Source organism: Channa argus, chromosome 17, assembly GCF_033026475.1.
Source record: "Channa argus isolate prfri chromosome 17, Channa argus male v1.0, whole genome shotgun sequence".
Classification (NCBI taxonomy): domain Eukaryota; kingdom Metazoa; phylum Chordata; class Actinopteri; order Anabantiformes; family Channidae; genus Channa; species Channa argus.
Window position 1 is genome coordinate 15,350,455 of NC_090213.1, and position 23,847 is coordinate 15,374,301.

Consider the following 23,847-nt stretch of genomic DNA (forward strand, 5'->3'; position numbering starts at 1 on the left):
GTGTGCACATCACAATGCTTAACAGCCTTCTTGCTCAGGATAATAACTGCTTAGGAAGTTGTTGCCTTTTTAAAGTATTTTATTTGAAGTTTTATTATTAGTCTTTGTGTAATTTATTATTATAATTGAACATCATTAAGAAGAAAAAATGTGAGCTAGCAGCAAAACAATTCAGGTATAATATTCATTATAACCTCCTTTAAATATTTCTAAAATATGCACAGTTAGACTCATTCTAACTTTTAATGAGATATCACTTTGGATTATTTCGGCACAGTTACATAATCAACCATATGTCAGAACTTCTTTTTTTTTTTTTTTTTTAGAATCACTCTCTGTGCAGCAGCAGCAGGCTCTTTTTAGCTCTGCAAACTGATGGTGGAAAGAATTGGTTTTATAACAGTGAGCTACTGTCTTTTATCATCCTCTCAAGGAACATTCGCTTTCCATTCCTGCACAATCATCACAATGGAAATCACCTTTTTTAAGAGGATAAAGAAGCGTGCCTTCACCCATCTTTTTTGATCCTAAAAGGAAAAATTGCAGTCAGAATCATGTTCTACAGGCTATTAAGTCTGATGTGATGTATGTGACTTGAAGCAGAGCCAGCACAACATGATGAATGAACATTCAATAACATTTGACTTTTTGGAAAGTTTTTCCTGTCTGCTTTGTCTCAGATGTATACTTGTACTCTTTAGCCCATTCTGAGAAATGTCTATAAGGTCAGCGTGTTTAGTTTTGAATGAGAGCAACCATTTCTACTTTTTCAGCCATTTTAAAAAAAATCATTTTTGGCAGCACATCTTGTGGAAAGACTGAAGGAAAGAAAGAGAGAAAAGTACCTGTGTAAATGCAAATGGTGTGATTACTAACTGCCCAGCACAATCAGAGCCTGTCAGTGCCCTGCTGAAAGACGAGGAGTTTGAAAGGAGAGAAAAATGCCTACCTTTTTGTTCTTCCTAAAGCTGTCTCCGTACTTCAGCACGAGATTGCCTGCATTTCCCAGAATGATTTCTGAGTAGCTCCTAAAAATGTGCATGAATGCGCCTGTGAATTTTCAGCTGGTTTTTAAACGTATATGCAGATAGAGAAGTGAATCCCAGTAAAACCAGTGCAGTGACACTTTCCACGTAAGTAATGTCAGGTTTCACAGCCTTTAAAGATCAACGTGTCTGCATTGCTTTCTGGTCAGTGGAGCCTTCTCTGGGGTCTTGAGCGCTGTATCTCCTCCTCATCTATGATGGATCTGTCTGTGTGGTCTGGAAAAAAAGCCTAGTTTTTAGACTGTAGAGGCTGAATTCCACCAAAACGTGAGCTTTACACTGATTTATAGATCAAGAGCTGCAGTTAAAATGTCAGCTTGGTTTTAGCCATTGTACATGTGGAATGAAGAAACACAAACCATCAAAACATGCAAATTGAAACACAGTTTTAAACTAAAGGTTCAGTCCTTTGTTTGCTACAATGATTATTTCTTTTACTGTGATTTAAATCCTAATTCAAAGTGAGACAGATTTCTCAGATTCTGAAGTCCAACAGAATCACACACTTGCAAACATAGACTGACACTAAAGTCAAGATGTGGTGACTTCCAGAGGCTGCCACAGTGAAGCCGTCAGATGAACACCAGAGCTGTTGTTACGTTTGACAATGAAGGCCTTTGAAGTGTCATCTCCCGTGCACTCCCCTCACACACGCACACTTTGTCATCATCTTAAAAAGGGCAGAGCCTTTAAGTTTGCATGTAATTGTAGTCCCTTTTTTATTTGTTACCATTTCTTTTCCAGCTCAAACCATATGCCTTTAGTTTCACCTCTTCCACTGCTGTATTATTTGACACTGACCTCTAATGTACTCTCACGACAGCTGTGGAGTTATGGATAGGTGTTTCTCCGTAGTGCTTGTCTCTGTGGAGTCGTTTATCTGTTCTCCAGACCAAACATTACACTTATAAATCTCTTGATGCTGAATGTTCCGCACTTGTTGTTTTTTATGTGCGTATTTTAAGTGAAAGGATGCCAATTTAAAAAACATATTTTATTTAATTAGATTTATTTTTTTTTGTATTAACTGACGGCAGGGATGGAAATGTTTGGGCTACAATTATAGACATTGTCATTTGATTGTGTGTTTTAAAGCCTCAGCATATTCACCACTTGTTATTGTTTCTGCAGGTGTCAACGGCAATACTCAAAAGGTCTAATTTGCCTGTGATGAGCATCTCCATCCACCAGAGACCAAAGGTACAGTAAGATATAAAAAGCTTATTATCTTATGTCCCAGCAAACATTTCATTATGCCACAGACAAGCCACTCAGCATGATAGAGGCTGTGCGACACAACAGAGCAATAAAACTGTGTCAGACTTATTCTTACTCATCATTTTATTGTGCCCTACTTTTTTTTATTTCAATTAAAACTATTTTGGAGAATTATCATGTTAGCAATTCACTATCATTATTGTTCAATCATTATAGTAAAACATAATTTCATTATAAAAGAAAATATAAATTGTGTTCTAACATAACCTGCCATCTCAGTTCTCCGGTCTTAATGTGCAGTACTTGATCTTTTGATACAGCATACTGTGTGTGTGAGTGTACATGTTCTGTGATGTTGGCCTGGTTTAGTGGGGGGTTGATCGTCTGGCATTATTTGATATATGGCATCATTAATTCTGCTTGACTTCCCTGCCGTGTCCAGAGAATGAGCTATGTCTGTCTTTGTTCCTCCTCCTGCAAAGTTCTTGCAATTCTGTCGGTAAGCAAAACCCAGCCGGTCTCTGAGCAGTTACGAGGTTAGAGTCTGATCTTAGGTCATTAAGAGATAGGATCGCTCCTGGACCGCAGGACCCCAAGAATGTACAGACCCGTCTGGTGGTCTGCTCACTGCTGATGAAATAGAATTGAATTAATGGAGTTGCCCACTGCGAGGACTGATTAGAACGACATACTGCCTTTGATCCCCGAGTGAGGTGACCAGGGGCGGGCGCCACAGGCACATGGGGGGGTCGGGCTTTGTGTCTGTGTGTATTAGTGTGTATCTGTGTGTGTATCTGTGTGTGTGTGTCCGTCCTGGGTCAGTGCATGGCTGATGAACTTGGCTCATTATGCGTGCTCTTTACTGGGCTTCAACCCTCACGGGGGGGGGGGGGGGGGGGGGGTGGCTTCAGGTGTAAAATAATAGTTGAGGCATTTAGTGTGCACTGTGGAAGACTGCTCATACGGTGGCCTGTGTGGTCCATGCTGCATTCAGATTTCCCAGTTTGCCAGATTAACCCTACTGCTGCACACAGTTTAAAAGGTTCCCATGTGATCACACCAGCAGCTTGTGTCCTGTAGAAACTTTGGACATTACACTGAGTCTGGTGCTTGTTGCCAGTAGTAAAGTTGATCCCAGAATAGTTTGAGTTTTACCCCATTGTGGGTTCAAGTGTAGAACTTTTGGCCAGGAGCCTATGTTTAGTATCCAACAGGTAATCATGTAGCAACCAGTCTCACAAACTCTGATGTTGTGTTGCTGGAAATTACAGGTTTTGATGGTTTGTGCCACAATGGCTCCATTTAGGAGATTTTCAACTGGTTTCAACATGTGACAACTACATGAACTTTCTCAGATTTTGTTTCTGTTTGCCCCTTCAGTTAATATATTGCAAGAGATGTATTTAATCTTTTAAGGTCCACTATTTGCTGACTACATGGAGCATTAAAAAGCATCACCATCCATCTCTCTATACCCATAAAGCCTGGAGCATGTGGAGGTTTTTTCCATTAGCTAGTTTGACTGGTCTTACTCCAAACAAACTGCATCACATTTAGCTTGGAGTAGCACACAGACTTGCATTTTCACAGCCCTGGTGTGGTTATTTGTTGCAGAGCCAAGTTTCAGTGCTCTCATTGTAACTAAAACAAATGAGTAAATCAGAGTTTGTTTAAATGAGTCGAAATGAGTCTTGGCGTGAATTTGCTGTAAATCATCACAGCAGTGTTAGAACAAAAAAAAAAAGTCAACTAGAAATTTTAACTGAAAAAGTTACAAAAGCCAAGTGATCAAAAATGTCCCACCACCTGCCAGGACTGTCTGTTGAATTTTTTTTATTTTTTTTTGTCAGCATACCTTGTGAAGTAATGGTCATCATCACCCTCATTTGCCCAGCAGTGTGCTGTTTATGTTTGGCCCCCAGACTGTAAGCTGAATCTGTCTGCAGGAATCATTCTCAAGGCCTCAGCAAGTAATCATAGATGACAAGCTTCTACGAAGAGGAAAACCGGTCTCCTGGTAGCACCCAGAGCTGCTCTGAGCCCATCATCTGGTATTCTATGGGGGCAGATGGGGTGTGAGGTGTGTGTGGGGGTGGGGGGTGACTGTGCAACAGCTACTAGGGACAAAAATCTAAGTTTGTTCTGTTAGGGCTGCTGTAAATTATAGGGAGGCTGTTGAGTGACTCCAGGAGGTGACATTGTTTCAGTTGAACAAGAACTTTAGTTTTGTAACAAACTACAGGACTAACCTTGACTTTGGACTGAGCTTTAAATTTTCATGACTTTATTATTAATTTTATATGTACCATGCAGATTTCATTCCTCTATTTATATTCATGATGTTAAGCACTTGTTTGGGGGAACTCTCCGGATCAGTGCATTCAGGGCTGGTTTGCCATATGCCAGCCAAAATATGGCTCCTTACCTGCACTAGCTTTAACTAGGGCTGTGTTATTCATATATGGTGATGATAATAACAATCAATGTTTTTCTTCTTAACTTTATTTACACAGAACAAAAAAATATAACTGTAAGATTACTGAAATGTGATTCTCTAAACTCTGCTTAAACCACGTCAAGCAAATCTTTTCTGTGTGTGTATGTATGAGTGCGAGCGTGAGCGAGAGAAAGATTCCTAACACAGCCCTGGTTTATAGTCATTCAGAATGGCCATAGTTGGGGGTGGTGGATAAAACCAGCTATGATAAAGAGGAGCGGAGATGTCATGTTGTTTGAAAATGGGTATAAGGGCACAGATTGTATAGTGTTTAGTTTATGGTCACATTAAATGAGCCACAGATTGTTAAGTAACAAATGAAAACGAGACCTGGAGACACAATTAACCCAATGAGCTGTATTTCATTCAATGTGAAAATGCAATATTGAGACAACATACTAATTATTCAGCCTGATGGTGACATTACAGACTATGAATGGCTCAACAAAAACTGTAGGTCTGGAAACCGTGAATATCTTCAGCAAATTCTGTATAAATTTGGCTTTTAATTGGTTCATAATTCTGTTCACTAAGTTAAGGATTAGACTTTAAATCTTAAATCTACCCATCAATCGATCAACTCTATTAACGTCATCATCATTGTAGTTGTGCAATCCTTTTTAGTATTTGGGGATTTTATTGTCCATGCTGATACATACAGTGACTACACATGAGCTGGTACCTAATGGACAATCCTGCTATGAGGCAATACAGACTTTAACATTTTTTGTTGTGGCTCATGGCCTGTCATGTGTCTCCATCATCTTCATTTTCAACATAGTTAAGTTCTGCACTGTACTGTAGCCTTATGTAATATTTCACACTCGGTTTAAAAACGATGCCTGGAGTCAGCTGAAGGATGAGCCTCCACCTACCACCATTATTAAGACAAGAAGGAGTCTTCACCTGCTGACAAAGGGGAAAAAGCCCCAAGAAGGTCATTTATCCTGGACGCAGTGCAGTGAGGTATTTAACTATGGAGACAGAAAATGCCTTTACTTAGGACTAACCCCAGCGTTTTTTAAGCAAAAACATAAAGAGACTAATGACTTGAATTCTGACTTGGCCCCGATGAGGGGCATGACTATAACTGTCTTTCTAGGGAACGCAATAGGGGGACGAGAGAGCGAGGGCAGGTTTTTCACGAACTATTCATGAGATGACCTCTGGCTCTCAAAGCAGTGCCTTAATGATAAAAATGGCTTCTTCCTTTTATTTTGGGCACACTGGGAACCCATTCACACGCTGCGTTACCAGACCATAACGGAGGCGGAACATAAACACACATGCATAAGCACCGACTGCAGATTGTGCTGTCAGACGTTCCCAGTTATATTCTTGTCACAAACAGTGAGGCATTGTCTTCTACATGCCCCTGGAGTGATTAAGACGTAAGGCACCGCAGGGGGTTGGTCCGTGGTTAAAGGAGCATAGAATCCTAAGAGGCTGACACACACAAACACACACACATGCACACAGCAGGGGTTTAGCATGGCATCTTATTAGGCCATTGAGGCTAATATCTGTGAATGGGGCATGCTGGCACTTTCAGCAGTGCTATCAGTGTTGTCTTTTTTCCTTAAAGTGCCCTCAGGCACTGCACAGCATAAACACATCATGAGGGAAAGAAGGAAGAGTATTCAAGTGCTTTATCTGCAGTGTCCCCACCCCGGCATAGAGAAGTAGAATAAGGACAATACTCCAAATTCAAAGTAATTAACGTCAACTCGTTTTTTGCTCAGACAATAAAACTACGTTGCAGGTAAGAGTATAATGCTACCTGCTTTGGTCCCATGACGTCAGCATTATGTGTTCAGTTCCTCTGGGCTGATCTGTGCAGTATTTCAGTTAACACATTGTAAGTTGAAGAGAGTACAAAACGCCCACTGTATTCAGCACAGCTTCCCGATACGCTTTCCACTATGGAAAGCAGCGTTTGAAATGTCACCTGTTTGTCCACTGAACAATACTGCAGGAAAAAATATTTCTTATATAAGTCTGAAATAAAAAAGAATCCTTCAGTGGTGTCACAGTGACATTGAGCATATGAGAAATCCAGCTATAATAAAAACACATCAGGCATCTTGTTGTTTTTAACAAGTCCAGGTGCAATTTATTGATAGAACCATGAGCTACAGAAAGACGAGGCTTTACAAAAGCACGCCTCCAATGAAAAAAATCATTGAATTCATCTGTCAGACATTGACAAACGTACTTTTGCGGGTTGTATGCATTTAATGAATGGCCCTTTTAAAAGCAGCTCCTTTTATTTCAGTATTGAATTGGCAATTCAGACAAGGAATATGAGTTGAACACAGTGACGTAACTGAGCACAAAAACATTGAGCGTTACCAACTGTCTGTCCATCCATCTGTTCATCTTCAAAATCCTGTCGGCCATGGTTTGCCTGAGCCCAGTGTCCTGCAGCCCAGTGATGGCAAGCAGCATGCTTAGCCATTTGCCAGGCAACACAGTGTGTCTCTTATTTCAGCTGTCTTATTTAAGCCTATCTACACCTGAACATCCCCTTTTTACTCCATGCAAGTGCTGCCATGTTCACTTCTTTACTGGGTATCTGTGCTGAGGCTGTGGAGAGTCGTTATGGCAATACCTACAGTATATATTAGTGTGGCTCATTACTTGCTATGGTAAGATAGTTATCACAGCAGATTAAGTATTTTGTTTCACTTAATGTCTCGAGCGGCACTCAGCTCGAGCTTTCGTAGAAAACAGTGCGTTTTTCAGGAACAGAGTTATAGGTAATTTCATCTTTACACAACATTATAATGTACTATATTGCTTTTCTCTTTCCTATTCTGCTAAATCTGCTATAAAAAAAGATAAGCTAGTGTTTTTTGGTCTTATAGTTGTTTTTTATACAACTGGCCAATAACCCGTTATTTTGTTTTACGGTAACCTCCGCATGGTATTATGCAATATCTGAGACGGAGATAAAAATCATAACATATATAACTCTTCCTTTCTCTTTTTTTACTTACTAAACTTGATTGAGCGTTTAACATTTTCCGCTGACTCAAGCTGTTTGGCCAGTCAGAAATATGATTTCCTCTCTGTTTGCCTTCTGGGTCAAAACTGTCGCAGAACGTCTCAGCTTCTTTTATAAACACACTTACATTGTGAATGGCCACCGTCCACCTGCTCTATCCCTGTCAGATTTACAGAGATACATCTGAAAGGAGGCAATTTCCTATGCCTGGTATGAAAACTTCCTTTTAACCTTAATTACATCGCACCTCTGTGAGGACCAAATGTTCTCTGCTGAAATTAATTTCCCAACAGGGGCTCTTATCAAAGAATTCAGATGTACCTTCTTATCATCTCTGGTCAATGGGTCCGTGCGAAAATTTACTCTGAATTAATTGCGAGTATCATCTGCCAAACTTTATTTGGATATCTCTCTAATGTTGACATGAGGCTTAATGGCCATCTGCAGAGTGCAACTCATTATGGAACATATCTTTATCCCTACATATGTAGAGGACAGCTCAGATATTTTATGGTGTTTTCCACTGCTGTTCACAACCGTGACTAAGGTGCCAATATTGGCATACACACTGGTTCTGCCTGAGGCAGAGGAAAAACTACAAGTGCATTTTCCTCTTAAACAGGATGTGCGAGGCTCCTGTCATTTGTTTCAGTGGTGGTTGCGGAATTCGTTCAGCTGAGATGAGGGCGCTAATGCAGACATTAGGTAGTTAAGTGATCACTACCAGGCCATAGGTCACTTTTCAGTTTATTTAGCTGGGTTCCTAAAAAAAAAAAAAAACAAAGATTGGTCCTTCAGCTTCTCTCTGGCCATAATGTAAATGTAAGGAGTTTCTGTTTGCAAGTGCACCTCTTGAGCTGCATGCAATTTGTGCATTTGATGCTCAAATGCAACTTTTAAAAAGATTACAGCAGTTTTCTAGACTGATCACATGTGCAGTGCAGATGTCAGGCAGATTCTAGGACTCAGCAGATGTAACCCCATACTCATAAATGTGCATGTATTTTTCAGTTCTCAACCCCAAAAGCTTCTTCCAAAATCCTCACATTTTACTGAGGGAAAACAAATCAACCTTCAGCTTTAACTCCCACTGCTTTTTGAATTAATCAAAATTCACATCAGCCTAGCTGCTCACACAACTCAAAAGTCCCCCCCCACCCCCCACCCCCAAGTTGTAAACTGAAAAATGAAAGCGCTGCTTTGAAAATTGATTTAGAAATTGAAGCAGAAATTTGTGCTGATTAAAAAAAAAATCACACTGTAACCTAGGTATTCTGAGCAGGAAAACAGTGTTGTGGCCAGTGAGTGCCGTGCTAGGCATGTGGTCTGAAGTGTACTTCAGGTTCCAAATGAGCAGGTGTTAGCTGTAAAGAGCATTCGAAAACAAGCCCTCTTCTATAAATACTGACCTTCTATTGCTAGATGAGCTGATCAAACGCAAATGGATATGTCAGGGAAATGTCTGTCAAAACACTTCGCCCTTCAGTGCTGTTGTCTTACCGGTGTTACTTCACAGATGCCACCTACCGGTTTCATTTAATGTATTGATTTGAGACCGTCGCCAACACACTGTGGAATTTAAAAGCATCCACAACGCGTTCACTTGAACCTGTCGCAAACTCCTTTTTCCCTGCCATTTTATCTCATCATGCCACTTATGTTCCACTCAGCTGTTTTTGTGTAGCATTTGGTTTTCTGTATGTGTATTTCTTTTTGCTTTTGTCAAACTTACAACCACCCACTGAGATCAGATTAAAGCAGACATGTCAAACACAACAACACTGAGTTGCACGCCTAGAGCTAAGCATGCTGGGATGGAGCGACACATACAGTATGCTGCTCTCTGACAGCTGAATAGGCCAGTGATTTAAGCTGCACTGTCTCTTGTAATTGCAACATATCTGATTTTGCATATATGGCTCATGGGGCATTAAAATACAGCCACTAGTAATATGTTTTTAAGAGACTTTCCATTATGTTTTTTTTCTCTCTAGCTTATTGTTGCACATATGTTCAATATTATCTCTCTATGGTTTGTTTAGTGATAAGGTTCCTGTGTACCCCGTGCTTAAAAATAACTTTTTAAAATGTATTTATTTTTTAACGGACTGCTTTAAATTCTTGCTGGTTATCAGTCCAGCACTATGATTTAAGCTACACTAAAAGATAATACTAGTCAATTAGTTGAACTGAGCATCATCTGAAATTGCTGCTAAATTCTCTCCTTTATTTCAAGATCATTAGTTGTGGTATTTTAAAAATGGTAAGGGACTAACTGTCTTCTATGTTAAGCTATGTTTATATATTTATTTTCCACTGGGGTGTTTTGATAAAAAAAAAAGACTTAACAGTAGTTAAAGTGTGTGCTGTGGAGCCAGTTTATGTACAGAAAAATCTGACTGGGATATACACTCACTTTATTAAGTACACCTGTACAATCTAATCCATCTCTAATCTATTATTTGAAGATGTTTCTAATGTTTTGGCCACCTTATGTAAAATGAATGAGGGAGCCAAAACTTTAGAACAATCTCTTTTTATAATGCACTGAAGTACAACTCCACCCCCCTACTATGACCTCAATAATAAACGGAGTAGAATTATCCCATTTCTGACAGTTTCACCATAAAAACGGAGAAATTATAACATTGTAAAAGTAGAATTCATGGCAGAGCTGCTGCATTGGATTGTACCTAATAAAGTGGCTAGTGAGTGTAATCACATGGCAGTAACTCAGTGCATTAAGGCCAGTGGACATGGTCAAGAGGATCACAAACTGTTCAAACTGAGCATAAGAATGGAGGAGAAAGGTGATTCTTTTAATGTGGCAATTACATACCTTTGGGAGGTGATTGAATGGGAGCATGAAATCAAAAATGTGCAGTCGACAAATCTGCAGCAACTACGTGATATTATCATGTCAGTGTGGTCCAAAATGTTTCATTGTAAGGAACGATTCCAGCATCTTGCTGAGTCTGCCCAACCTGGTGTTAGCAAGGTGTACCTAATAAAGTGGCTGGTGAGTGTATGTGGAGAGAAGTTGCAACAAATACGCATTTATATTTCAATTCTACACCTCTTCATGTAATTTCTCTCTTCCTCACACCAGGTGAAAAAAGTTTAGTTTGCCTTAGTTTACCCCAAATCTTCTCATTTTTTCATCCCCATGGCAAAACATGGAACAACTTTTTAAGTTTCACTTCCCTATCATCTCTGGGGAATGAGGTTTTTGACATGCCTGGAGTGATTTCTGCACATCCAGGCAAAGAACTGAGAGGGTCACCAACCTGTGAGCCTCAGTCTGTCCCCCCTAACATTTCACCTGTGCCATCCTTTTTTTTTTCTTACTTCAATCCACTCCTCCTTTTTCCTTTTTCCTTTTTTTTTTTTTTTTTTTAACCAATTCAGCCACTTCTAGGCAGAGAAGGCCTCTTGTTTTGGTTGTGAAAAATCAATAGCCATTACAGGAAGGGAGAGAAAAAGAGAGAACACGTTTGTGAGGGTGGGAGACAGACTTCTATCCCTGTCAGTCTGACCCTGCCTGACGGCTGTCATCTCCCTTAATTGCTTTGCTAATATCATCCCCACTCAGCCTGGATATAGGTCAGCGAGACCCCTCTGCCAGAGCTGTTCTCCTTCATGATCTCTCTCTCTCTCTCTCTCTCACTCACACACACACACACACACACACACACACACACACACACACACACACACACACACACACACACACACACACACTCACTCTCACTCTCACTCTCACTCTCACTCTCACTCTCACTCTCACTCTCACACTCTCTCTCTCTCTCACACTCTCTCTCTCTCTCTCTCTCTCTCTCTCTCTCTCACACTCTTTCTCTTTTTTTGTTTCCCCTTTAGGCCCTTTCTCAGACAGTATGTAGTGTACAGTAGAAATTTGAGAGTTGCATATTTTTTTCCAAAATGACCTGAGTTTGATTTAATCCAATCAGAACCAATTTTTTTCTGGCCGCAGGTTATCATTTATGTACCCTGTCCTACTCTGGGATGGCGAATAGACTTGCCAGAATTAACCTTTTTATTTCCCTCATGTATTTGTCTACCATCTTTTTTGCTGTTAGCACCTTTAGGTCAGACTACAAAGCTGTGTAGTAACTGAAAAACTTAATAATGACAACTTCAGCAAATAACCTTATTGTTGTTTCTTTTTATATTTACGTTCCAGCCATTAAGATTATACAACAATTAATAGCAATATCGAAACCTGGTGGGAGGCACGATGGAATGCAGCATAAATTTAGTGTAGTTGACACTCGGTAATAATTAACTATCACTGCTGTTATTTAAAAGGATAAATTGTGTTGGGAAAATTTAAAGCCACAGTCAGTAACTTTTATGCAAAACCATTTATTTAGAAGCAATAAAAATAAATTGCCTGTTTGGTGGCCAAGGTTGGGCAGGGGGATATGTCAGATATGTAGAATTAGCCCCAACCCTATTCCACTGATCTTCTGACTTCAAAATGAAAAGTGTAGCAATGATTTGACCGACGAGAGCTTAGAGGCAGATTTCAATCATTGTTACTCTTAAACAGAACCCGAGGGATTCATGGCTTGGAAAAATGCAAGGTGAGCCATTTGTACCGATATAACTTTCCCAAGATTAAAATATTTTTCTCTTCAACACAAAGAATCTTAGTGAAGTCTGGAACACTAAGTGCGTCCTAGTTATTGGTGCCAACCCACCGAGGTGCTCTGTCTCAAATCAGTCGATGCTTCAATTATTTTTACTACCAAGTAGGCTTGCATAACAAAACATTTTCTGAGATGAAACTTAATTTACCCTTCCAGCTTTACTTGGCAAGCTGTCCGCTGGCTAAAGGAAAGTGGGCACAGTGAATTCTGTGTTTCTCGGGGAGGCGAGGAATATAATGTGAGTGCTGGGGATGGAGCACCGAGCAGCTGTTTTCTGCCTCGGTGAAAATAGCAATATTCTCAGTGTGCTTTTGTGAGCTTGTTATGGTTTAGGACATACTCTGCATTTATCCAGGGGAGTTTGCGTTTCTCCAAGACTATTTTCACCTTTGCAGTTTTAATAGTACGTAACCTTACACCTTTATTATATGTGGACCTTAATATTACAACAGTAATATCTGGATTCTGAACAGATGGCAACTAATAGTAAAATTGCCCAACAACCTGAAATCTAGTCTTACAGTGGCATTTTGGAAAACAACAAACACATTAATAATAGAAATTTGTTGTAAAAGGTAACAATTTTACTCAATGGGGTTTTTGAATGCTCGGTTCTCTTGGCTGCAGTTTCTCTGTTTGCATCCACAGACGTGGCCATAGGCGGCCATTTTAAACAAGGACAGACGAGGGACGAGAGGCTAGTAATTGTCAGCGTCAGGGCTCTGAGCCAGAAGCTGTCAAGACCCTCACACTTTCTCCCGCTCCTGGTTTAATGGAGCATGTGAGGGCCAAGGTGTGCTGCCCCAGCCTCAGCCTAGGCTCTGTTCGAATGGCCTCCTATTCTTTCCTGCACAGTGGAACAATGAGCCTAAGGTGGCACAGCCGGAGAAAGCATTAGTGTAAGCCCCTTCCTGCAGGTTGCCATTTCAGCCTCACAGGCCTCTATTCACTTCCACAAGAAGACACCTCTTTTAATGGCCTGTAACAATAGCAATAATCCTGTTTTGTGCCTTAAGTTGTTTTGCTGCACTTTAGTGTAAATATGCAAGTAATTCCTTTATGTAGCATTCGCACGTCCAGGTGCAAACGAGCATTTGGAAGCTATAGCTGACAGTCTGCTGATCCCTCCCTGTGAGACCAGGCAAAGCTTTTTCTTTTCTTTCTCTCCCAGTAGACTGTAATCATTTGTCTGTTGGCCTTCAGTTGCAGATTCCAAACACAGTCCAGTTAAACCTTGCCTCTATGGTAAGGAATGAAAGTCCAGCTGTCTCCCAAACTGTTTGGTTTGGAGGATCTTGGGAACTGAATAGAAGCAGATCCTCTGGGTAGCACAAGGCCTGTTGTTTTGGATATGCTGCTGGTGGGAATAATGCCCAGATTTCACAGATCTGTGGCACCGTTGTTGAAACCACATACAGGCTTGGTACTAATGAGCTTTTGACTCAGACACGTTTCTCATTCACTGTTTCTCTGCTTGCTCAGTGCCTGTGTTTTTCTTCAGACCACGTTTTCATGATATTAGAGTTTTGACTTCATTGCACCAAGTCTGTGATCTCTTTAAATATGCTGAATTGTGATGCCACTTTTACTTGCTCTCACAGTTCAGCATATTCGAAGTATTTAAGCCAATATGGGCTACATTGGTCCAGACGCTTTGATGTCACTGTCCTCCTTAGTCAGCTTTCTGAGCAAATGCCAGCTTTTGGACTCTTGTCAACCCTGTGGTGACAATAAAATATGATGTTTTTAAATTCTGAGGCACAATCACTTCTCAAGTCCTTAAAGGCGAGTTTACGTTAAACCAGAAGCCTTGACAAGCAAATTACAAGGTGAAATGCAAATCTTCCAGGTCTTTGAACAGTGCATTAACATGTGTTGAATAGTCTTTAACCTTGCTCTGAGAATGGCAATGTTGGGATGTCAGATGGTTCACCATGCTGGTTGAGGGCTGTAATTTGTACAGACGTTTATGGTTCCTAATGAATTTGGGGATCACCCAAAGTCACAGCCTAAAGACTTTTCAACAAGATGGACATGAGAATTTGAGGGCGTATTGCTGTGAAATTGAATACAGACATTGCCATCTCCTTTACAGCAAATTGTATCTACTTATGGGACCACTTCTAATATTTTGCCATTAGGAGTCAAAATTTAAAATTGGTGAAAGAATGTGGTTTATGTCTGAATTGAATGGGAAGATCCTCAGAACTTAGGATGTTCCCATTGAAATCTGCTAGAAAATGTCTCAGTGTGATGTTTTCACAAGGGTCAGGGACACTGCAGAGTACTGATTGCCCCCAACCCCCCACCCCCCTCTCCCAGCCCCAATAATATCACTTATTGTAATTATTTCTAGCATCACAAGTACATACTGGGCCAGGCCTAATAACCAGTAACAGAAGTTTTATTATTGAGACATCATTGTCACCTGAGGACTGCAGAGAGCAGAAGTCCTGGACATTATGCAGCTGCTTCCAACACATTGTTTATCACTGTCTGCCCCATGCCCAGCCAACATACAGACTTGGCTCGGCTGTGTTCTCCTGTTGATTAGCCACAGCGTGTCTGGTAACAGTACTACTCATTTTCTCATTGGAGCACCATCTGCAGCCTGCTGCATCAGTGTTTCTCTCACACTCCCAGTCTCATTCATATGTGAATGCCAGAACAATCAGATAGGAGAACATTGACATGAACACTCTGAGGTTGAATTTGTGAGTCAAATTTCCCCCTGTGCTACGTTGCATCGCAGTAAACACATCTCGAAGATGAGCTTGTTGAGTGGTGTCTTCTTTGCTATGCAAGGCCACAGCCTCACAGGGGAAAATAAACAGCACTATCTGGGAGTGAAGATGACAAATCTATATTAGGATGATCTTTCCATTTCTTTTCAGCTAACTTTATTTATTTATTTGAGCCTGCATTGGCCTGCGGGTAGCCTGTATATATGTATCCACTGAACTGCCAGTTATTACATTCAACATTACCAATTGACTCCCATGAGGCTGTAGATAAGAGTCACTTCACCAACAAATATGTGGTAAAGAAAGAGGCATATTTTCCTCACAAAAACCACCAGTACCTTTTAAAGATTTTATGCCTATTCAGGCAATTCTGTGTTCCCTAGATCACATCAAACTCAGGGTCATGTTGTGCTCCAAAATATTCAAGTATGAGAGGCAAAATGAAATTGCTTCAATCAATCCTTGATCATTTTTATATAGAGAAGTGTAGGGAAACGGTAGTTGAAATGAAGTAGTTCATCCAGAATCAGTCCTGACACACGGTGACATCAGCATTACCCTTCCTCATCTCTGGGGATTTATTGTAACGAGAACAAATTCAGAGTTGCTTTCACCGCTGACGGGGCCAGCTGTGTGGTGTAAACCCTGTTGAACTACTATGTACAGCAGTAATAATCCACAAAACATTGCACAGCCAGAGGTGAGACACTATCTACTTCATGTCAGGAAATGGACACAAAAATTATTTAACTTGGGACACGCAACTGTGCAGTTGTTTTGAAAGATGATTGCTATATCCAATATGAATTGACTTAAAAAAAGAAACTGATATGACATTTGGTCCCCTTGGGATGAATCTTAGTGTCTTTGGTGATCCCTTGAATCTTCACATCATTAGTTCTTGTGTAAAATGTCTCCAAACTGTCGGGTGGACTGCACTGACATTTCATACAGATATTCACAGCTCGTGATGCTTCTGTTTTTATTCAGCTCCACAGTGAGGTTTTAAATACAATGGTCATCCTATTCTGATAACTATGCTCATTTTATTTTCTTTATGACAAACTACAATCTAAGACTAATGACTAAGACTAATTCTCATTGGTTGAAGCTGTATATTGTGTGAAAAGACAAATTATGCATCAAATGTTTGCATCCTGCATTTTAAACTTAGTTGGTTAAGTACATGTTACACGCCTGCTGGTGTTGGCATTAAGATTCTAGTGTTGCTGTAGAGCTTTATTTTTTTATTTATTTTTTTTGTAATATAAGTATAATTCCAACTTGTAATGATGAATAAAGAATTTTACTAGTTTTCTGATCTTTTTCTCTTAATTAATTAATTATTATTATTTTAACTGCTTGGATACAGCATGTGGTCAAATTCAGAGGCTCACATCTCTGCATTATTGGTTCATGGATCACAGAAATTAGTTGAATTACTAAGGTTCCTCAAGATTACATCCTCAGTACCTGTTAAATATTATAAAAAAAGTCAATTTATGCGATGACCCCAATTTTTAAATTCCAATGTCACTTGCAACCACAGAACTTGAGTGAATGTGATATTTAATAAATGAACAACAGGACAGTTCTTTTGCAAAAGTCTCCAGGTCATGCTAGATAGATGTGTCTCAAATTATATTTTATGATTGGGCTAATTGAAGTGGCCAGTCATTTTTTTATGTCTGTGGCAGGCGGCTTTACTACCTCCTTTGAGGCGGATGGGGAGAAAGTCACATCATTGAAGGACAAGCAGCTTCCTTCATTACTCAAATCCTCTTCAGAATCTCATTTTCTAGCTGCGACCAGTCAGACAACCTTTAGATTCAGTTAAGTTTCAGGTCTTACTGGCAGTTTTCAATAAGAAAGGGGCGGAGATTGAGAATATTACATTTCCTTGTCTGATTAACCTGAAGGTTGAATCAAAGCCGTGCCGTTTAATGCTGTTTAAAGGCTCAGGTGTAAATCATTTTTACATTTGTTACAGAGTTGGGATAAATATTTGAAAAAGTGTATGGGGAGGAAAAACAAAGAGCCAGGAACTCTCGATGTTAATAATAACCAATAAATAATTCCAATAAAATGTGTTTATTTATCACATAATTAATTACAGTCATCACATTATAACTTGTCTTGACAAGAACATTCCTTAGACCTGTCCATTCTTGCTCTGAGCATCTGTGTTATTTTACTTTCCCCCTGGTTGTGATTTGATAGGAGATTCACTAGACAATTTCCAGTTTATTACTGCTGTGTCCAGGCAGTCCCTGATAAGATTAACCAATGTCTATGAATCATTGCTGGAGAGTATTTGAGGCGCTGGTCAGCAGCCGAACGTCTATTTCCAGGATTGTTCACCAGAGCAGTTACAGTGCCCTTGTGATATGAGCAACACTTCATAGAAACTGCCCCTGACCACTGATCCAGTGCTGCAGTGTTTCTGTTCTGGTATTGGCTGAGGTTTGGATTGAATGCACATGTGTGATGATGATCTCTGATCTGTGGAGAAGGCCGTGATGAGCCTATGGGGAAAACATTCTCCGGGCCCAATACCAATTTCTACTGAAAGATTGGGGAGGCTAATGCGCTTCAGGCCAGGCACTGAACTCTTTCTTTTCTCTTCTTGTCTTAAAATCGCATCAGGATTTTAATTCTTTCATGAACTAATCTCAGACCTTTTTTTTTGAAGAACCTGAAGATAAGAAAGCTGTGAATGCTGCTTCTTCGCCAGCATCTTGGCAGCATGCTGCATTTTTAAAGATGTTTGTTTGTAGCACTTCAGATAATTGTATGAACGGACGCGTTGACTTTGACTGATGGTTTACGCTCCCAACAGTTGCATGTCCATTCACAACCACAGTGAGTTGAGGGTGCTGGTAACTGATCAATATAAAATGTCAGGTTGCAGTATTGACCACAAATGTGACACAAGGAAGAAATCAAATTGCACTCAGGCAAATGTGTTGTTAATTGCTAGATGTCTCTTCATTATGGGTAGCACACATTCATCTTTTACTTATCTCCTTTTGAAGCAGTGGTGAATGTGTTTATATCGATAATATGCATGCATGGATGGATGGTTGGATATCAGACATGTCCGTGTTTACATCATGTTCTCTCATCATGTGATGCCCGGCTCGTAAGACTTAATCTAGACACTTCAAAGTATTATTCATGCAACCTACGTATGTGAGCTTTGAGATATAGACAGAGTGTCTGAAATCAATAAACTCCTCATGTCTGGCTCTAATAATCCCCAGATGGCTGGAAGCATCTCGTTGCCACCACAACCAACCTCACCACCATCAGCAGCAGCCCTGCTTCCCAAGTTTGATTAGCTCTGAGATTTCTTAGAAGATGGATGGCTCCAATGTTCTTTACTGGTTTGCGCTGCCAGAGCCTCACTTCCTCCTGCATTTTGCATCACAGTTGTCTCTTTGATGGTCGGCAATTTACTGGAGGTTTTTTTTGGTCTTGGTGTACATGCTGGTCATCACAGTGCCCCTTTCCTTCTTTTTTTCTGCTGTAATATATGCACAGTGCTCGAGCATGAGTACAGTTTTACTTAGTATGGGATTGATAGCTGCTTCATGGGTGAATACAGGAAAACATGTTAGCGGTTGTAATAAAATGTGTCGTCTTTGTGTATAATTGTCAGTGGTTCAGAAATTATAATTATGGTTTATACTGATACTGTAGCTGGGTGCTGTGTGGTCAATACAACTGGCTATTATTGGCGGCCCTGTATTTACTACATGTTGTTGAAGAAACAGTGACAATACACATCTGTTTTTTTTTTTGGTGCTGTATTGTTGTGCTTTATATGCTTTAGGAATGGTATTAGTGTTGCAGTTTTAACCCTATGCAGAATAGTTCAGCCAATTACGCATTTGTTTCAGCTTTGATAAGACCTTTTAATTAAAAATAACTTTAATCTGTAGGAGAAAAATAATTAAATCAGCCCTGATTCCAAATGAACAATGATGTCAAGTCGGTGATATTTGCCAATCGGAACCGTATCATTTTGCAATAAAATGAGGCTGCAGTTTTAGCATGCCCATCCTCTGGTAGCCTAAATTACTGTTCCGTCTTATTAAATCAAGAAATACAAAGAGCAGAGAGCGTGAGAGATGATGTATAGCAGTAATAAGTGACGGCTGAACGAAAGGTATGGATAGCTAGAGGAAAGTGACCTTGGTGTCAAACATTCATATCTGAAGATGTGAGAAATCAGCCTCAGCTCCTGGCACTTAGCAGCAGTGTACCCATGATGACTGCACTGCAAACAATAGGCTTCACTGTTGCGGCAGAGTGTGTTCTTCTCTTTTGTTCTGCTCGATCTTTGTTTTTCTGTGTGCATTCCAGAGGCTACAATGCTTTGCCAGCTGAATGGGGGAGTCATTAAAAATGGCTGCTTCTCCACCACAAAGTGACATTCCAGATAGAAACTGCTGCTTTTTGTTTGTTTATTTGCACTAATAAAGCATTACATTCCTACACTAATTTTATTTGTGATCAGCTTGGAAGGGAAAAGAAAAATCAATATTAAAGCCTCTCATTCAGTTAAAATAGCAGGGTATGTGTGGATGAGCAGAGGTCCCCAAAAAACTCAAGCAGTAATCAGCAGGAACACACCAACTGACCGCCTTTGGTCTCTCTGGCTTATTGATATTTATCTGGTTCATAGCAAGTGTAATTTTGTTTGATATTCAAAAAGCAGGGATGCAGGATGTTAACAGGGAGAATATAGACGTCACGGAGCTCCGCAGTGTTAGCAGTCACCCCAACAGTCTCTGTGACATTCAGAAGTTGGAAATGGCATTTGTGACATTCACTGAGTGAAAGTAATATATTCACCTCGGTTGGCTCATCTAGCCCTCGCCAGAGCAGGCAGCTATATGCACCAAGTATTTTCACACTGTCAACAACTTGCTGTAGCCAGGCTGCATGATTTCATCACCCATGAAGCGAGTGAAACTCCAGTGATATAGGGTTTATGTTTTATTAAGACCTGTTGCTCTAAGGCATGTTTTTTTTTTTTATCATAAGGCTTGACAAAGTATTCAGACCCCTAAATGTTTTACACATTTTTTCACTTAGGGGAAAAATTTACAATTTTAAACCTATCATATCCCCAATTTTATACTATGTAGAAACTTTGAAATCTTTCTTTACCAAAAAATTGTTCTGACACAGTTTTAATTAAAGTAACATATAATTGTTCTTGAAATGTGTCTAAAAACTTGATTGTAGGGGCAGATGGAATTGATTGGACAAGAAGGTCAAAAAGGTGTGCACTTGCAAGGTCCCACTATTCACATAGCATGCCAGCATAAAAACAATGTATTTTTTAAGATTTTTAGAACTCCCCAAAGAACTGTGGCTTCAATAATTGTGAAATGGGACAAGTGTGAAACCACCAGGACCCCTCCAAACTGGGTAGCTGGGAAAGAAGGGCCTTGTTCAGTAATCCAACTGTTCCTCCATCAGCCAATCTTCTGAAGAGGTTTGGAAACCTGCTCATCAGCTGCCTAATACCATCCCTACTGTGAAGCATGATGGTGGCAGCATGATGCTATGCATGTGCTTCTCAGCAGTCAGGGACATGGAAGTCTTTCAGCACTCCATTGAACTGAAGCACACAAAAAAGACAACACTGGAGCAGCTTCGGGAGAAGTTGATTACTGTCCTTCGGAAGCCCAGTCAAAACCTAAACTTAAACCCCATAGAACATCTGTGATGAGACTTGAAAATGACTGTTTACAAATGCCATCTCTCCAACCTGACATTGGCCAATAGATTTGCTAGTAGGAATGGGATAATGGGATAGAATTTGGAATGGGAGTTGTAAATGTTTTTTTTTTAAATCCATTTAAAAGGGCTCACAATACTTTCTGAAGCTGCTGTATGTCATAGACCCAAACAATTTTTTACATCTTTACATTTATGGGGTTTTTCCTCTTCTTCTTGTATTGTACTGCACCACAGTAGATCGGTGTTAACCCACAATACAATGCAGCAGAGATTTGGCAGTAGACTATTATTTTCTGACATATTGCAATGCATATGTCATTTAATGTTTCATTCAAATGATAGACAGGGGTATGTTACTGCATTCAGCTTGTCACCAACAGCATTCCTTAATATTTTCTGTTCCTTACCCTGTATTACATGACAAAATGGCAACTGCTCCCATTCTTACAGTTGCGATGTTGGAGCCTGATGCCAGAATTCTTTACTGTCACTATGCAGCATTAAGAGCTCTGCACAACCACCTCTTTCAACTGTAGTAGAGGAAAGCAGCCATTGAGGACCTTCAGCCCCAGAGGTGTACTGCTGCAGCATAGCTGCTGCTGTATGTCTGAAGAAACACACAGTGAGCATTATACCAGTGCTCTGCATGTTTCAGACCATTTACATGAATTTAAATAAAGCACACCAAAACATACCATTCTGCGAGATGTTTGGTTGATTCGCCTCCATCTAGGGAGCTGCAGTTTTCCATTATTTTCATTTTTTGAAAATCAACTTGCAGCGTCTTTGACTCTGCCTGAAATAAGTAATCCATCATAGCGAACATTTCATTGCCTTTAGTTTTTTGTCAAAGTTACTTCCCCCACTCTGCCCTGCTCCTTCATGTATTACTCCCTCTCAGCTATGCCTCAGGTCTCCTTTTCATTCTTAATTTTTCCTGTTTCACTCTATTATTCTATCAGTCTGCAATCTGAGAACCAACTCTTTGTAGGTTTGCTTTATCCAGATTTGTAAGCCTTAAGCTGCCAATCCTCTAATTGACCCCGTTATTAAACACTATTAATGCACTTCACATTTAGCTCTCACAGTTTGGGTTTCATTTATTTATTCATTGTTAGCAACTAAGTATTAAATGTCAGACAGAAGAGATTATGGCATGGCTTGGGCAGTAAAAGATGTTCACGTTAAAATCTGACCCATCTGAGGCCTCAGCTAGACGTTATTACTGCCGACAGCAGACACACATGTAGTTGGAGTCCTGAGAGTATCCATGGCTTTTCTCCGACGTTTGCTCACGCAAATCTGCATCTGTGACCCTAATAGTGCATTATATACAGTACATAATGCACCTTTGCTTAAGGCTACATCATGTTGTGAATGCTCATGTTTGGCAACAAAAGGACATCAGGTTTTGGTCCTCTTGCAACTCTTTTCATAGCAACACCGGTTTTCTATATCACGCTAAGTGTAGTTTGATCTCTTATGTGTCCTACACTGGAAAGTCATCAGCTGTCTAAAAAGGACATGCCAGCGGCATTCTGCATCTGCTTCAGTAAAAATAATCAAAGCCATCACAATGAAGGGTGGGTTTTTTAGCAATATACTGCAAAATCTGAAGTCTGAAGAGGTTAAAAAAAGGGGAGAAAAAATAGATGCAACCTGTAGGTGGTGTTAAGGAATAATTCAGTCTATCAGGCTTTCTAATGAGAGAGAGAGAGAGAGAGTCTTCTCTCCATTGTTAGCAATGGCTGCTGCTGCAGATTTCCTGCCGAGCCTGAAGGACGTTGGAGCACCCTGCTGTGTCCAGTCTCTCTCCAACAGTTCTCCTGCCCGATCACTATATATTCGCCAAACTCACACATTTAATCGGTGCAGTGTTGGCTGCTGAGACCTGGGAGAATAAATAGACTAGAGAGAAGGTAAAAATAGGAATTTTCCTACAGTCTCTGGTGGCTCCTCTGCGCTACTACGGAGCCGTGATTGACTTGGCAAAGGCTAAATCAGTGCTTGCTAGGCTACTATATTGGAGTCGACCTACGGAGAACAAGTATTAGTGAGAAAAAGAGAAACCAATAGAGCTCAATTGCACTTGCAGCTCAAGAGAGAGCAGGCTGTTATATTTACAAGCCAAGCATGTATGCGTGCGCTCTCCTGTCCTCTTCTATCCTCCCCTGAAGGATTGAAAGAAGGCATGTAGCACGGTGTCCACAGAGGCTTCTCAACACCGCCATGCATTTTACCGCTTGTAAAGCAATCATTTCCATCCCCACTTCCCTCTCTCTACCCCCTTCGGCTGCTGGGACTGCTGAGTCAGCTCACCTTCGTATGGAGAGTGGCTCCCTCAACCGAGACGTTATTGATTTGCCCCTGTTTGTAAAGGGGAAATGTTCCCAAACCTCTCAGGCCAATTTTGCTGCGCTGCACAGCCAGTAACACAGTTGGGCATTGAATTGAGAAGGAAGAAAAACATAAACCCTACTACTATTGCATGCATGTACACACACTCCAGCACACAGGCAGTCACATGCATTTAGAAACATCATTAAGGTGTGGAATGGAGTGCAAGGAGAGGGAAGCAAGATATATATCACACCAGTCACAGCCTGACACAGATACTGTGCAAACACATATCCACATAACGGTGGCACATTGTTTGTCTGCGTTAATTCTTGACAGCCTATGTCTATACTGCAATTAGAAGCACAATATGTAGAAACTACACGGGATCTGGTTCAGTGCATTTGGTCAGATTTACGGTGAAAACGTGGTTCAGTTAACATTTGTGTTTCTACCAACAAATGTGATGATCAAGGTCTCAGTTCTTTTTTTGAATGAAAGTTCTATGCAGGTGGGGTATCCTGCTGTGAAAGAAAGCTTTAAAGATCTGGTCACATGCACATTTTTA

General features: G+C 40.4%; 1 protein-coding gene across 3 annotated transcripts in view; it reads left to right on the forward strand.

Annotated features, from left to right (window-relative positions):
* The window catches only part of LOC137102175 (kelch-like protein 29), a 191,466-nt gene that overhangs the window by 10,180 nt on the left and 157,439 nt on the right, over window positions 1-23,847 (forward strand). For all 3 annotated transcript variants that reach the window (XM_067481395.1, XM_067481394.1, XM_067481397.1), the window contains exon 2: window positions 2,178-2,246. The gene's annotated coding sequence lies outside the window, so the exon portion shown is untranslated. The remainder of the gene's footprint in view (window positions 1-2,177; window positions 2,247-23,847) is intronic.